Here is a 17,019-nt window from a genome sequence, read left to right as displayed (position 1 = left end):
CCTTTTGAACATTCTAGTTTGAAAAGAAGATCGACCTTCTATCCCATATATCTAAAAGGACATTTGCTTAATACATTTCAGAAGTTGGTGGAAAAAGATATCAAAAATATCCCAGAGAAAGTGACGGTTGCAGAAAAATGGAACCTCAGTATTAAAGAGAAGGAGGCATTGAAAAACCTAAAGCAAAACAAGAATATTGTCATCAAAGAGGCGGATAAAGGGGGGGGGGGATAGTAATTTTAGATAAGGAAAAGTACGATGGAGAATGTATGAAGTTGTTGGCAGATACCAGTACTTATCAAAAACTTCAGCAAAACCCGATGGGGGAATATAAGATGAAGTTAGAGAAAACTTTGAAAGAAGCATTTAGGAAGGGAATTCTTACGAAAGATGAATTTGAATACGTATATCCCGAATTTCCGAAAGTGGCGGTATTTTATCATCTACCAAAAATCCACAAGGACAAGAAGGCCCCCCCAGGAAGACCCATTGTTGCAGGGGTACAGTCCCTAACCTCGCATCTATCTTGCTATATTGATGTTTTCTTGAAAAAACTGGTCAACACACAACGAAGTTACATTAAAGACACAGTGCATATTTTGGATATTCTGAGTAGAGTCACATGGGAAGAGAATTGCCTACTAGCCACGTGTGATGTCAAGTCATTATACACTTCTATCCGACACAATCAAGGAATGGAGAATGTCCGTAAGATCATCACCAATGAATCCGAGATGAAGGGTGAACAAATCGAGTTCATTATGGAAGGCATTCAATTCACACTGGAACATAACTTTTTTTGGTATGGCGGGAACTACTACAAACAAATCCAAGGGACCGCCATGGGCACAAATTTTGCACCTTCATATGCAAACCTCTTCTTGGCTCAGTGGGAAAATGACCACATATGGACCAATAATGAGTTCCTTCCATATCTTACCCTATGGGCAAGATATATAGACGATGTGCTCATCATCTGGAGGGGGACGAGGGAAAGTCTGGAACAGTTCATTAGAAACATCAACGACAATCTTTACAACTTGGAATTTACATGTGAGATAAATGATACAAATATCAATTTTTTGGACCTAACGATTTTCATTGAAGGAAACAAGATTGAAACGAAGACATATAGAAAAGATGTAGACTGCAACAGCTTCTTAAATTTTAAGAGCAACCACCATCCCAAGTGGTTATCTAATGTCCCGAAAGGCCAGATGAAAAGATTAAGAAGGAATTGCTCCAAGAAGGCAGACTATGACATTCAAGTATTGGATTTGATGGAACAATTTGAGGAGAAACATTATACTAAGAGCGACCTAGAAAAGAGTAAAGACGAGGTGGACAAAGTAGCCAGAATAGATCTCCTCCAGTACAAAGACAAGAATATGAACAACAAACAGGAAGTGATGTTTTTAACAGGTTACTCCAGTCAACGAAGGTTCCTAGAAGAAAGCATTCACAAACACTGGCATATCCTTACTGCTGATGATGACCTCAAAGAAATTTTGCCTATGAAACCAAGAATAATCTATAAAAGAGCACCCAATCTAAGAACAAGTCTGGTTAGGAGTTATTATAAGAATGAGAACAAAGGAGGAGAAACTTGGTTGAAAGAAAAGAAATCCGGGTTCTATAGATGCAATAACTGTGTTGTATGTAAAAAAAAACAGAAAGATCACTACCAAGTGTATAGATAAATACACATCTAAAAGTACAGGAAAAGAATACACCATAAGGGACAAAATTACATGCAACTCGAAAGGTGTTATCTACCTGGTGACGTGCCCATGTGGGCTACAATATGTAGGAAAGACATACCGTAGTCTACATTTAAGGATCAATGAGCATCTTAATAATATCAGGACTAATAAAGACAACCACAGTATTCCTGAACATTTTACAAAGATGCATAACAGTGATCCCATGGGTCTAGAATTTATTGGAATCAAATTAGTGCAGAAATCATGGAGAGGAGGAAACTGGGACAATGCACTATTGAGAGAAGAGGCCAAAATGATTTTTGAATTAGAAACACGGATACCCAAAGGTCTCAATATAGAATGGGACCTTTTTCCCTTCCTTAAAGAATAAAACCCAACTATATGGAGTAAATATCATGAGAAACCAGGGGGTTATAAAGGAATACACCTGTATGTGTATATATATATATATACACTTAACATGAGATTAATTGCTTAGATTAAAAACCATAGTCACTGTCTTTCTATGTCTTTTTATGTCCTTTTCGTTTCATGTCTTTTTTGTATGTTGTACACTGTCCTGGATTATATAATTATGGGATCCATTATCTACCTACCGTGAGGAACACTTATGGACACGTATAAATATGGTATATATAATGAATTTTCCATTATTCAACCACACACAATGAGAGGGGTAAGAAATGAACATCGCTAGGAGAAGATCTCCATGGTAACAAGAGACGCTGCTGGAGGGATGTGCCCGGCCTTCATGGGGAAGTACTGGACTAAGTTACAGGCGTCATTACGTCCGGTCTCCATGGCTACAAGCCACAACAAGCGGGAGACATGCAGGGAGCAATACGCGGCATCACGTCTGGTCCCCATAACAACACGCGTCATCAGGAACATCACGTGAACGGAGGCTCGTTCACTCTGAGAAGGATAGTCACCATGACAACGGTGACGCAAGACAGGGATAAAAGAACGGGTATGGATACGGCTCGACCATCCTGAGGAAGCCTGCTAGTCAGGCGAAACTAGTTGATCGTGGAGCCATCTCGTCTGCCGGCAGACACCCGTTCTATCGACTTCCGGATACTTTGAAGTAAGTGCGGCTATATATCCTGAACACACTCAGAAGTGAAGACCCCCGCCTTCATAGTCTTTGTCAATTATAGACTTTATGTAGGTTGGCTGGTAATTACCAGAATCTCTGTTGGATCGATTCCACATACGAGTAGTGACTGTGACAGCACTTCACTTAAAGGAATACAAACATTCATCGCTATTTAGCGTGTCCCTGATGTCCCATCTATTGGATGCACTCCTAATATGAACACTGACTGTGGTATATAAATCAGCCCTATGTACCTATACATATCTGAGGAATTTGTACAGTGAATAAACCGCCATCTAGCGCATCACTGTGTGTTTTATGTTTTTATGTTTTTTATGTTCCTATGTTGTTTGTAACTTTTCTTGTATACCGGTATTAGGATCACTTTTAATTTTAAGAATAGAGAAGACCTTATGACTAGGGTCCCATTTTATTTTGTACCAGGTCAATAAAAAATTCATTTATAAATTATATTGCCGTTTTTAGTGCTTTTTGAGTGATTCTTAAGTATATTTATAGATATCACTAATTATAATCAACTCCAAACCTGATTATTTTTAGCGCTGGGAGACGTCTCTTTTTTCGTTTATCAGTATCTTTGTGGGGATAGTGGAAATCCTCATTGTTTGCTCCCTAGCAGCTTGAACAGATCAGGATAGCACGACAGCGCAGTCCTCTACCCTTTGTTTTTACAACCAACAAGGGTGCCTTACTTTGAACCAAAAGCACTGGTGTTCCTAGAGCCGGATGACTTTAAACAAATCTCACACTGGATGAGGCTTGTTACAATGAAGGCAGAAAATGACACCATACTCTGACCAGACAGTTGCCATTGTTAAAGCCATAATAATGCACTTTATGATAAATGGAGCGGTCCATGCTGAGGGCTGCCTGGACAATGGAGGCTCAGCCTCAGAAACTAACAAGTGCATAACTTTCAGCAAGACCTTGATGTCCTTACAAATGAGCCATGACTAGGACTCTGAGTTGCTTGCAATGGACTTTCTTGTCAAACCATCACCATAGATCTCCCACAGCATACCAGAAGAGACCATGTTTAAAGTGTTAGCAACACACTGCATCCATAGCCTCAGCCAGGCAAGTTTCTAGAAGACATGATGAAAACATTGAAAAACCATGTAGCCAATTCACATATGAATGGCGAACATCCTCACTGACCCCAGTCTTATTTGCTTTAGAAGTAAGGTACAGAAAAATTACATACCAGTATGCCTTTGGGAAACAACAGACCTCAACTTCCAGCAAAATAAAGGCCCCAAATAAATTATAGAAAATAAGCCTATTTACCCAAAGGATTGCGCGTATGCATCTTTGTTCGCAAACCTCAGAGTACCACCATATTGGCTAGCTATAGAACCCCCATCGGAACTATGCTTGCACTTTTGACTATTATGCTGTCAGTGTCAAACTAACAAGCCTACACAGTAGTAGTAATACAACATTACACTAAGTCTCCAAACACATCAACAATCACAACTACCATACACACACAACAAATCACACACCTCCCAATACCACCTGAATACATACTCACTTACCCTTTATCACACCTCAGTATCCCTATAACATTTTATCACACACACATTACCCCAGCATCACTATCACTCATCACACACCCTTCATCTACACCCCACAACACCCCCCCCACTCCCTCCTCTAAACAAGGGTGAGTGCTTTGTACAATCCATACTCAAGAATACCCCAATCCTGCCTGCCCTGACACTAGTGGCCAGCGGGGAAATGAGCACCCACACTCGGGTAAGAGAGATGAACCAGAATCCTAGTTGGGCGTTAATGGCATCATATAACAACAATGTTCCCACTGGAGTTCTGTCCTTGGATGACTTTAGAATAGCTTTTAATGGGAAATCAAATCACAAAGAGAATTCTAGAACTAAACCCTCACACCAACACCCAGAAAAACTCTGCTCACATAAAAATAATAGCTTCTCTGTTATTACATACAATTAGCTGAATACCCATGCTTCGCTATGGAATTTAAAGAATAATGGCAATCTTTGTCAGGCCACACCTCTGGGCTTCCCCGGATTGATGCTGTCAAATTGCTGGTGCTGAGAAGAATAATCCGCCTACTTCTCTACCCCATCCCACCTCTGATGCTGCCCTGCTCAGTGCTGTAAATGCTGGGACGACAAGCCAAGCTCCGCCCGCTGTGTGTTAAATATGTAAGGTTTGCTGGCTGACTCTATGTCAAAGGTTCCTAGGTCTCTTTGCTTAGCTTCGCGCTCTCCTTAGGGCTCCTCCTTTGAGGTAAAAGGTAAAGATTTTTGCACAACACTTAAGGTCACTGGGAGAGCTGTTGGTACCCTTTACACAGCAGATAAGTAGTTGCTGACTATCAAGCTTTCCAGGAACAGAGCATTGTGTCCTCCCCACTCCATGACTTGGTATCACTCTTCTCTGTGAGGGGGAAATTTCCAATAATCATCTTACCCCTTTCAACCCCTATGTGGGTGGAATTTTGAAAAATCCCTACTTAGTGGGTATATATATATATATATATATATATATATATATATATATACATATACTACCTTTTTGCCAGCAGCTCCGCGCCCACATGGAGATCATAATGCAATAAGACTATTTTCATTGCGCCCATCTTCAAGTTTAAGTTCACTACCCCTGTTCACCCCCCATGCTGATGGGGGCTGAACTTGGACTGAAACGGCATCGGGAGTGTCAATATACTACCTTTTTGCCCGTGGTTTTGCCTGCGTGGAAATCTTAATGCGTCACTATTCCTCCCAGCGACCCTGAACACTATGGATTTTTACATGTCACCCCCTTCCCACCCCCACCTCTAGGGGTGCTAGGGGTGTATTACCCCAACAGTATTTTTTTCCAGATTGTAAGTCATATGTGTATCAAGTTTGGTGTAAATTGCTTCTGGCATTCCAGAATTATGCTGGAAAATATATACACACATATACACATCCATTTTCATATATATATAGATTACAAAAAGACTGATGGGTGTGCCTATTTATTGATAACTTAGACTCCATTTTGTTGTTTTTACAACTTAAATTCATAATTCCTTATTATTTTCAGGTCTTTATTGAAAGATATCATTGCATGGAATTAAACTGTTATTAATGTTTGATTAATAAAATAAAATCTCTACAATGCAAAATGATATGGCTTGCACCTTGGTGGTATACATACGTATAAAGGTTTTCGAGTAAAATATAGATCAGCATTGGTCATAGTAATTCTACACTGAAAAATTTCATGCTGAGTTGGTAAAGAAACTATGGGGGGAAAAAACAAATCCTGCGAGAAAACTATTTAGTGAAACACATTTTCTGTTTTCTCTGCAGTAATGCTTACTAAGTATTCTAATAACTCGAGTAAACTGCCGGGACAAACAACGCAGATACAAATGTGTCTGGAGATTCTGCATCTGCCTTCCTTAATCAACTTCCTGTCCTGAATATGAATTAGAATAATGAGTCAATTAATGTTCTAAAATGCCAATGAGATGCAAAAGCATTGGGTGGTGGAAATGGTTTCAATACAGTGCAGGAGACATTCCATTGTCAGGATTTTTAACAAGCATCGTGCTCTCCGCTTAATACTAATTATTTTTCACATAGGAAAAATAATGGTAAGAGCTTGTACATTGTTATCTGCATCCCTTACTACTGAGATAAAAAATAACTCTCTGTTTTTATTTTATTTTTTTCACTTATACATGTTTCTTTAAAATGTAAAGTTAGTAAAAGTATAAATATGCTGAATATAATTCCTGATATTTTAGTGCAGCTTTAGCCAGTACACTAGTACATGTTCCCATTCATTCTTTATGCTACTTAAGTGCTTTGAACATTTTCTATTTAATATTATATGCCAGAAGCACTAGATTCTGAAATCTTTGTTGACACATTATTGCACTAAAAATTACCTATATGGTAATACCATAAGTACAATTCCATCTGTTCCATAATTGAAACTTTAATCCATGATATTATTTACCTGGAGACTGGTTTGCCACCGAATATCTAGTATTATCCTAATGCTTTCCTTGCTCCTGCTAGTCTTTTGTCAGTCAACAAGGTGCTGGCAGCATGCAAACATCCAGCTCAGAGTGAGATTGGTTTTACTTCTCTGTCTAGGAGGGCCAGGATCGTCTCCTAATACTGCCCCTCAATCTATATTAGTAAAACAAGGGTATCTTCCCTTCATTACATTGGAGGAAGAAGTTAACAGATAAAGAAAAACAAGTTTAACAGTGATAAAAAAATAGATTTTTTTTAAACATTTACAAATAATTCTAAATGATAATGTACATACAAAACTGACTGCCACAATATGATGGGGTCCTTAATGAAAGAACTGCTACATAATACATATAACCAGACTGCACAATTTAAACCAGTTGGAAAAATTGGTAGAAATACTGTAGGTATGACCAAAGTCCATTATCAGTCAATTAGTTGGTGTTAGGAATGTCCACCATTATCTGAGAATTGTCACTGTCCCTACTTTTACCAAAAAGTAAAAAAATATACAAAATAATTATAAATGGACATTCTGACCCCCACAAAAAGTTTGGAGTTCCTGATGAAAGAATTGCAACGTAACACCATTATTCCACTGTGTGCAGTATTCACATTACTGCATACAGTGGAAATCCCCCAACAACTAATATTAGCTATCCGCCAGCAATACTACTCTGAGCAGCCATTTTCAGTTAAAGCGTAAATGCTTTTAATATAGTATATTCATCATTTTTAAAAGTCATGTGGTATGAGGACTAGCAGCAGGAGTAAAAGCAGGCAGCAAGTCAAATAAGCAAAGTCATGGGGGGGTATCCAATTAGGTGTGATAATGCAATTGCAGCTAAAGTTATCATGTTTATCTCCTCCAAAAAACAGCTTATCGCCAACTGTGCGCTCCCATTTTTCACATCTATCCTATTCCAAAACGCCAAAACAGGATTTGCGTGATTATTCTAGCCAGAAAACCAGAGAAGTATAGGAGAATATGGGGAAATCTGTCTGAGTCCCCCAAAAAGTTAAACTGATATTCAAAAACATTATTGAAGTCTATTAGTGGCCATAATAAAACTATTTGGTGTAATTAAATTGGGTCAAATGGCTGTTTTATGCATTTTTTTAAAAATATATGAAAAAATGATAGAAAGCTATTTTTGTCAGCAAAATAAGTACTCTCATTAAATTTGGGGTACATAAAATGGGTTTAAATATATATATATTTGGGTCATTTTAGTGGATTTAAAAAAAATAAAAGTGGAAACAGACCGATTGCTCCCACCTGCCAGTCTAAAAACACTTGTCGCAGTCATAAAGCACCCTAATATACCTGTCCCATACTGTCCAATACATCTCTGATGAGAAGGATTAACCATTAGTGAAGAGTAATCATGAGAGGAAGGATGTGAGGGGGCAGCGTGTCCTGTGAGGGGGCAGTGTGTCCTGTGAGGGGGGCAGTGTGTCTTGTAAGCGGGACAGTGTGTTCTGTAAAGGGGTCAGCGTGAGGGTCTACTGAGTGATGGCTAGGGGACATTGTGAGCTGTTAGAGGGCAGTGAGTGTGTGAGGGGAGTTGTGTGTGCTGTGAGCTAGTCAGTAAGTTATGTGAGTAGGCAGACAGTATTGTGAGGGTGCAGTGAGTGCTGTAAGGGGGGCATTGAGTGCTGTGAAAGGGCAGTGTGTGTAGAGCTCTCCCCTTTTATTTTTGAAATTCCTGGACAGGGGTTGTGAGTTGTGACCAAAATTGCAGTGAAGTTATAGCCATTTTATTTGGCAGATTTCAGGCCATTTTCCACTTACTCTAATAAAGTGCCCCTGATGCATCTTGAGATGCCTCAAAGCCCCCTTATGCCCTTAAATATGTCTCAGAGTCCCCTAATGTCCTTATATGACCAGCCCAGAGCCCTCTCATGACCCTTCTTATACCTCAAAGCCCCCCTGTCTCTCCAACTCCCATGTCTTTACAGAACCACCCCCCATGTATCTCTTCAGTTGCAGCCCGTATCTCTCTAAATCCATCTCCTTCTATCTCTTCAGTTCCAGTCCCTCTGTGCCTCTCTAGCCCCATCTGTCTATCCAGCTTCAACCATCTTCTGTTGCTCTAGTTCCAGCCCCTTATGTCTCTTTTCTAGCCCCCCTCTGTCTCCCCATCTCCAGGTCCACTGCATCTCTTCAATTCCCTTGTGTCCCTCCAGATTATGACTCTTATGTCTCTCCACCTCTAGTCTGTTTCTGTCTATCCAGGTTCAGTCACCTTCTGTCTTTTGAGACCCCTTCTGTCTCTCCAGCTCCAGCCCCCTTTGTCTCTCCAGCCTCCTCTGACTCTCCAGCTCCAGCCTCTTATATCTCTCCAGAACTCTAGTGTCTTTCTATCTCTAGCCCCCTTCTGTCTCTCCAGGTGCAGACCCCATCTGTTTCTCCAGTAGCCTTCTGTCTCTCTAACTCCAGCCCCTTGTGTCTCACTAGCTCTCTTCTGTCTCTCCAGTCCCCAGCCCCCTTCTGTCTCTCAAGTTCTAGGGCCTTATTGTCTCTCAAGCTTCCTTCTGTCTTTCCAGCTCTAGCCCCCTTCTGTCTCGACAGTCTACCTGTGTCTCTCCAGCTCCCATGTGTTTCTCTAGCTTCAGCCCCTTTTTGCCTCTCCAGCTCCAGAACCTGTTGTGCCTCCTCAGCACCCTTGCATCATCCTGCTCCAGTCCACCTGTATCTATGATGTATTCTAGCTGTTCTTCTTTGCAATTCATCTGCTCAGCTCCGAGGTCTCTGCCCTTCAGCAGAGCAGCATTATTATATCACTGGGAAGGAGGCAGGTCATGGGGAGGGCTGGATCAGCACAAAGGGCCGGCCAGCAAAGTTACTGTCAGTGCATCATCTGCCAGTCCTCTGCACTTATCTAGATCTGTCTGTTGTGGGAATTATGAACACCACCAATCCAGGATTAGGCAGCCTCTGGACAGCACTGCTGATTTGCAGACTGTCTGGAAGAATACCAAATGCATTATAACCCTAAGTGTGTGTTGTGAGGGGGCAACATGCTGTGAGTGGAGCAGTAAGAGCTGTGAAGAGGCAGTAAGGGGGTCAGTGTGATATGGAGAGAAAGGAACAGCTATGGAGGGGTTGTTTAGGACACTACAGATGGGACAATCAGGGAGAAATGCAGGGAGGAAGCAATGCGACAGCTATGGATGGGGCAATCAGAGATATATGAAGAGAGCTGGAAATACAGGTAAAACAGCTATGAATGGGACATTTAAATATATATGGAGAGAGGTGGCAGTGATAAAGCTATGAAGTGGCAATAAAAGATATGATGGGACAGTAAGATAAATATTAAGGGGCACTGAGATATAATGCTTTATGTTGCCTGGCAGATGCATATTTAGGGGAGAAACCTAAATTATTTAGCACTATTTAAATACAGGTGTTTATTACCTATCTCTTTTCCAAGATTTAGAAAAGCATCAAAAGTACTTAGGATACCAGTTGGCAGATGAAGCAATTTGTCGAGGCTGCAAGTGCAGTTAGACGTAACATTATGTTTTAATGTCAGGGGCTGGTCATGGGAGGATGTCTACAATGTTAATTCATTCACTATTATCAGCCATAGCACGTTCTCAGCAGCACAGCAATTGCAATTGTTGACTATACTCACAGTAGGCCTAACCTTATGCCTCTATCCCCCTCCCCCTCATCCTATTATGGTCATTTGTTTTTCTAGAGCCACTACTGAAGCAGCACATTTGCTCTTAGAAAGTACTAGGATTATTTTCTTCCTGGTCCTTTGACTCCCTCTTTACACCTTGGTACTTGTCCTGTAACTACCTGCAAGTCAAGTACTAAGCTGTTTGCCTCTGTGGATAACACTAAACGATTGTATTTACTGTTGTGGGAAATCTCTTTTTGGGTATAGAAGTGAGGGGTTATGTATCTCAGTTATGAAATTTGCAGTCAATTATGTCATCATGCCCCAGCCCCCACACTGCACAGTGAATGGTAAGCTGCAATTCACAAACCCACAAATTCCACTTGGATGTGCACCTCCATCATCTCCTGAGCAGCCTGGAAAAAAGCTAGCAAGTATGACTGAATGTTAGCTAAAATATAACTGATTATAAAATAATTTAAAAATGTGGAAGCAATAACGCAGACAATAAAAAATTTGTGCCAGCAATGAAGAAAACATTGGCCAGTAGATTAAACCACATTTGAATTCTTTGTTTTTCTGTTGTTAAAGCAGTTACATTATCTTCTGTTTTATTTGCATAGAATTTTAACTTTTAAAACTCCCTGTTGGGTTGTGGCGTGGTATGATAGGTTGTACTTGAATTAGGGCAAACAACAAATTTCAATCGATTGACTAAAGTCTTGGATGTAAAATGGGATAAAATAAAAACTTAAGATGATGGATTATACTTTAACCTCTGTCTCACATCTATCTAACTTCACATTTATTTAATGAACAGTACCACTATGTGAAATCAAGTAAGCCACATTTAATATGTATGGGTAAAGTGAATTCTGCTTGACTTACTAATAGCTCTGATTACTGCTGACAGGTGCGCATACAATATGTTTCTTATAGTGACATGAATAAAATAAATGTATAGATCTGCTGACATGTCTCTTGTCTGTGCCATGCAAGGGCTTTAAAAGTGGAAAGCATTACCAGGATCTGGAATCCCATTTTACAGAGACAGTGCGGGCCAGATTACATAACAATAGGCCCATCATCATGACAACATGATGATGACCAGTTACCAGCTGGCCACATGTTTGGCCATAAACCATAAGTATTAAAATTGCATTTCTATTTTCCACACAAAATTATGAAATTTTTGTACTTATACCAGAGGTTCCCAAACGCGGTCCTCAAGGCACCCCAACAGTCCAGGTTTTAGGTATATCCATGGCTCAGTACAGATGGTGAAATCAAATTGACTAAGGTGCTAATTAAGTCACCTGTGGCCAAGCATAAATACATTTAATACCAGGACCGTTGGGGTGCCTTGAGGACCGCGTTTGGGAACCTCTGACTTATACGTGCGTAGGGAGACATTGGTACTTATACTTGGTCTACGTGCTTACATGGCATTGGCCTTGCCTATTACCTTTTCTCATACGTCCTAGAGGATGCTGGGGATGCCATCAAGACCATGGGGTATAGACGGGATCCGCAGGAGACATGGGCACTCTAAAGACTTTTCATTGGGTGTGAACTGGCTCCTCCCTCTATGCCCCTCCTCCAGACCTCAGTTTTAGAAATGTGCCCAGGCTAATTGGATGCACTCTGAGGAGCTCTACTGAGTTTCTCTGAAAAGACTTATGTTAGGTGTTTTATTTTCAGGGAGATCTGCTGGCATCAGACTCCCTGCTTCGTGGGACTGAGGGGGCAGAAGTAGGAACCAACTTCCTGAAGAGTTTCATGGCTCTGCTTCTGGCATACAGGACACCATTAGCTTCTGAAGGGAACTGAATGCTAACCGTGCCTAGATGCTCTCTCCCACAGCACGCCGTCACCCCCCTCACTGAGCCAGAAGTCAGAAGATAGGTGAGTGTTAGAAGTAGTGATGAGCGAGTTCGGTTCCTCGGAATCCAAAGCCCCCCGAACTTCACCCTTTTTACACGGGTCCGAGGCAGACTCGGATCCTCCCGCCTTGCTCGGTTAACCCGAGCGCGCCCGAACGTCATCATCCCACTGTCAGATTCTTGCGAGATTCGGATTCTATATAAGGAGCCGCGCGTTGCCGCCATTTTTCACTCGTGCATTGGAAATGACAGTGAGAGGACGTGGCTGGCGTCCTCTCACTTTGTTTCAGGGGGCTGCAGTGCAAATATCTTTATTCTGGGGACCAGCAGTATTATAGGAGTACAGTGCAGAGTTTTGCTGACCAGTGACCACCAGTATTATAAGTTGTCTGCCTGAAAAATGCTCCATATCTGTGCTCAGTGTGCTGCATATATCTGTGCTCACACTGCTTTATTGTGGGGACTGGGGACCAGCAGTATTATATAGGAGTACAGTGCAGAGTTTTGCTGACCAGTGACCACCAGTATACGTTGTCTGCCTGAAAAACGCTCCATATCTGTGCTCAGTGTGCTGCATATATCTGTGCTCACACTGCTTTATTGTGGGGACTGGGGACCAGCAGTATTATATAGGAGGAGTACAGTGCAGAGTTTTGCTGACCAGTGACCACCAGTATTATACGTTCTCTGCCTGCAAAACGCTCCATATCTGTGCTCAGTGTGCTGCATATATCTGTGCTCACACTGCTTTATTGTGGGGACTGGGGACCAGCAGTATTATATAGGAGGAGTACAGTGCAAAGTTTTGCTGACCAGTGACCACTAGTATTATACGTTCTCTGCCTGAAAAACGCTCCATATCTGTGCTCAGTGTGCTGCATATATCTGTGCTCACACTGCTTTATTGTGGGGACTCGGGACCAGCAGTATTATATAGGAGGAGTACAGTGCAGAGTTTTGCTGACCAGTGACCACCAGTATACGTTGTCTGCCTGAAAAACGCTCCATATCTGTGCTCAGTGTGCTGCATATATCTGTGCTCACACTGCTTTATTGTGGGGACTGGGGACCAGCAGTATTATATAGGAGGAGTACAGTGCAGAGTTTTGCTGACCAGTGACCACCAGTATTATACGTTCTCTGCCTGAAAAATGCTCCATATCTGTGCTCAGTGTGCTGCATATATCTGTGCTCACACTGCTTTATTGTGGGGACTGGGGACCAGCAGTATTATATAGGAGGAGTACAGTGCAGAGTTTTGCTGACCAGTGACCACCAGTATTATACGTTCTCTGCCTGCAAAACGCTCCATATCTGTGCTCAGTGTGCTGCATATATCTGTGCTCACACTGCTTTATTGTGGGGACTGGGGACCAGCAGTATTATATAGGAGGAGTACAGTGCAAAGTTTTGCTGACCAGTGACCACTAGTATTATACGTTCTCTGCCTGAAAAACGCTCCATATCTGTGCTGCATTGTAGTATATAGTAGGAGTACAGTGCATAATTTTGCTGACCACCAGTATATAATATATAGGAGTATGGTACAGAAGGCCACTGCTCTACCTACCTCTGTGTCGTCAAGTATACTATCCATCCATACCTGTGGTGCATTTCAGTTTTGCACAGTTTGCTGACCACCAGTATATAATATATAGCAGTACGGTACAGTAGGCCACTGCTCTACCTACCTCTGTGTCGTCAAGTATACTATCCATCCATACCTGTGGTGCATTTCAGTTTTGCACAGTTTGCTGACCACCAGTATATAATATATAGCAGTACGGTATAGTAGGCCACTGCTCTACCTACCTCTGTGTCGTCAAGTATACTATCCATCCATACCTGTGGTGCATTTCAGTTTTGCACAGTTTGCTGACCACCAGTATATAATATATAGCAGTACGGTACAGTAGGCCACTGCTCTACCTACCTCTGTGTCATCAAGTATACTATCCATCCATACCTGTGGTGCATTTCAGTTGTGCACAGTTTGCTGACCACCAGTATATAATATATAGCAGTACGGTATAGTAGGCCACTGCTCTACCTACCTCTGTGTCGTCAAGTATACTATCCATCCATACCTGTGATGCATTTCAGTTGTGCACAGTTTGCTGACCACCAGTATATAATATATAGCAGTACGGTACAGTAGGCCACTGCTCTACCTACCTCTGTGTCGTCAAGTATACTATCCATCCATACCTGTGGTGCATTTCAGTTGTGCACAGTTTGCTGACCACCAGTATATAATATATAGCAGTACGGTACAGTAGGCCACTGCTCTACCTACCTCTGTGTCATCAAGTATACTATCCATCCATACCTGTGATGCATTTCAGTTGTGCACAGTTTGCTGACCACCAGTATATAATATATAGCAGTACGGTACAGTAGGCCACTGCTCTACCTACCTCTGTGTCGTCAAGTATACTATCCATCCATACCTGTGGTGCATTTCAGTTGTGCGCAGTATATATAGTAGTAGGCCATTGCTATTGATACTGGCATATAATTCCACACATTAAAAAATGGAGAACAAAAATGTGGAAGGTAAAATAGGGAAAGATCAAGATCCACTTCCACTTCGTGCTGAAGCTGCTGCCACTAGTCATGGCCGAGATGATGAATTGCCATCAACGTCGTCTGCCAAGGCCGATGCCCAATGTCATAGTAGAGAGCATGTAAAATCCAAAAAACAAAAGTTCAGTAAAATGACCCAAAAATCTAAATTAAAAGCATCTGAGGAGAAGCGTAAACTTGCCAATATGCCATTTACGACACGGAGTGGCAAGGAACGGCTGAGGCCCTGGCCTATGTTCATGGCTAGTGGTTCAGCTTCACATGAGGATGGAAGCACTCATCCTCTCGCTAGAAAAATGAAAAGACTTAAGCTGGCAAAAGCACAGCAAAGAACTGTGCGTTCTTCTAAATCACAAATCCCCAAGGAGAGTCCAATTGTGTCGGGTGCGATGCCTGACCTTCCCAACACTGGACGGGAAGAGGTGGCGCCTTCCACCATTTGCACGCCCCCTGCAAGTGCTGGAAGGAGCACCCGCAGTCCAGTTCCTGATAGTCAAATTGAAGATGTCACTGTTGAAGTACACCAGGATGAGGATACGGGTGTTGCTGGCGCTGAGGAGGAAATTGACAAGGAGGATTCTGATGGTGAGGTGGTTTGTTTAAGTCAGGCACCCGGGGAGACACCTGTTGTCCGTGGGACGAATATGGCCATTGACATGCCTGGTCAAATTACAAAAAAAAATCACCTCTTCGGTGTGGAATTATTTTAACACAAATGCAGACAACAGGTGTCAAGCCATGTGTTGCCTTTGTCAAGCTGTAATAAGTAGGGGTAAGGACGTTAACCACCTCGGAACATCCTCCCTTATACGTCACCTGCAGCGCATTCATCATAAGTCAGTGACAAGTTCAAAAACTTTGGATGACAGCGGAAGCAGTCCACTGACCACTAAATCCCTTCCTCTTGTAACCAAGCTCCTGCAAACCACACCACCAACTCCCTCAGTCAATTTCCTCCTTACACAGGAAAGCCAATAGTCCTGCAGGCCATGTCACTGTCAAGTCTGACGAGTCCTCTCCTGCCTGGGATTCCTTCGATGCATCCTTGAGTGTAACGCCTCCTGCTGCTGGCGCTGCTGTTGTTGCTGCTGGGAGTCGATAGTCATCCCAGAGGGGAAGTCGGAAGACCACTTGTACTACTTCCAGTAAGCAATTGACTGTCCAACAGTCCTTTGCGAGGAAGATGAAATATCACAGCAGTCATCCTGCTGCAAAGCGGATAACTCAGGCCTTGGCAGCCTGGGCGGTGAGAAACGTGTTTCCGTTATCCACCGTTAATTCACAGGCAACTACAGACTTGATTGAGGTACTGTGTTCCCGGTACCAAATACCATCTAGGTTCCATTTCTCTAGGCAGGCGATACCGAAAATGTACACAGACCTCAGAAAAAGAGTCACCAGTGTCCTAAAAAATGCAGTTGTACCCAATGTCCACTTTACCACGGACATGTGGACAAGTGGAGCAGGGCAGACTCAGGACTATATGACTGTGACAGTCCACTGAGTAGATGTATTGCCTCCCGCAGCAAGAACAGCAGCGGCGGCACCAGTAGCAGCATCTCGCAAACGTCAACTCATTCCTAGGCAGGCTACGCTTTGTATCACCGCTTTCCAGAAGAGGCACACAGCTGACAACCTCTTACGGATACTGAGGAACATCATCGCAGAATGGCTTATCCCAAATGGACTCTCCTGGGGATTTGGGACATCGGACAATGCCAGCAATATTGTGCGTGCATTACATCTGGGCAAATTCCAGCACGTCCCATGTTTTGCACATACATTGAATTTGGTGGTGCAGAATTATTTAAAAAATGACAGGGGCGTGCAGGAGATGCTGTCGGTGGCCTGAAGAATTGCGGGCCACTTTCGGCATTCAGCCACCGCGTGCCGAAGACGAGCACCAGCAAACAGTCCTGAACCTGCCCTGCCATCATCTGAAGCAAGAGGTGGTAACGAGGTGGAATTCAACCCTCTATATGCTTCAGAGGATGGGGGAGCAGCAAAAGGCCATTCAAGCCTATACATCTGCCTACGATATAGTCAAAG

Source organism: Pseudophryne corroboree, chromosome 1, assembly GCF_028390025.1.
Source record: "Pseudophryne corroboree isolate aPseCor3 chromosome 1, aPseCor3.hap2, whole genome shotgun sequence".
Lineage (NCBI taxonomy): Eukaryota > Metazoa > Chordata > Amphibia > Anura > Myobatrachidae > Pseudophryne > Pseudophryne corroboree.
This window is presented reverse-complemented; position numbering follows the sequence as displayed.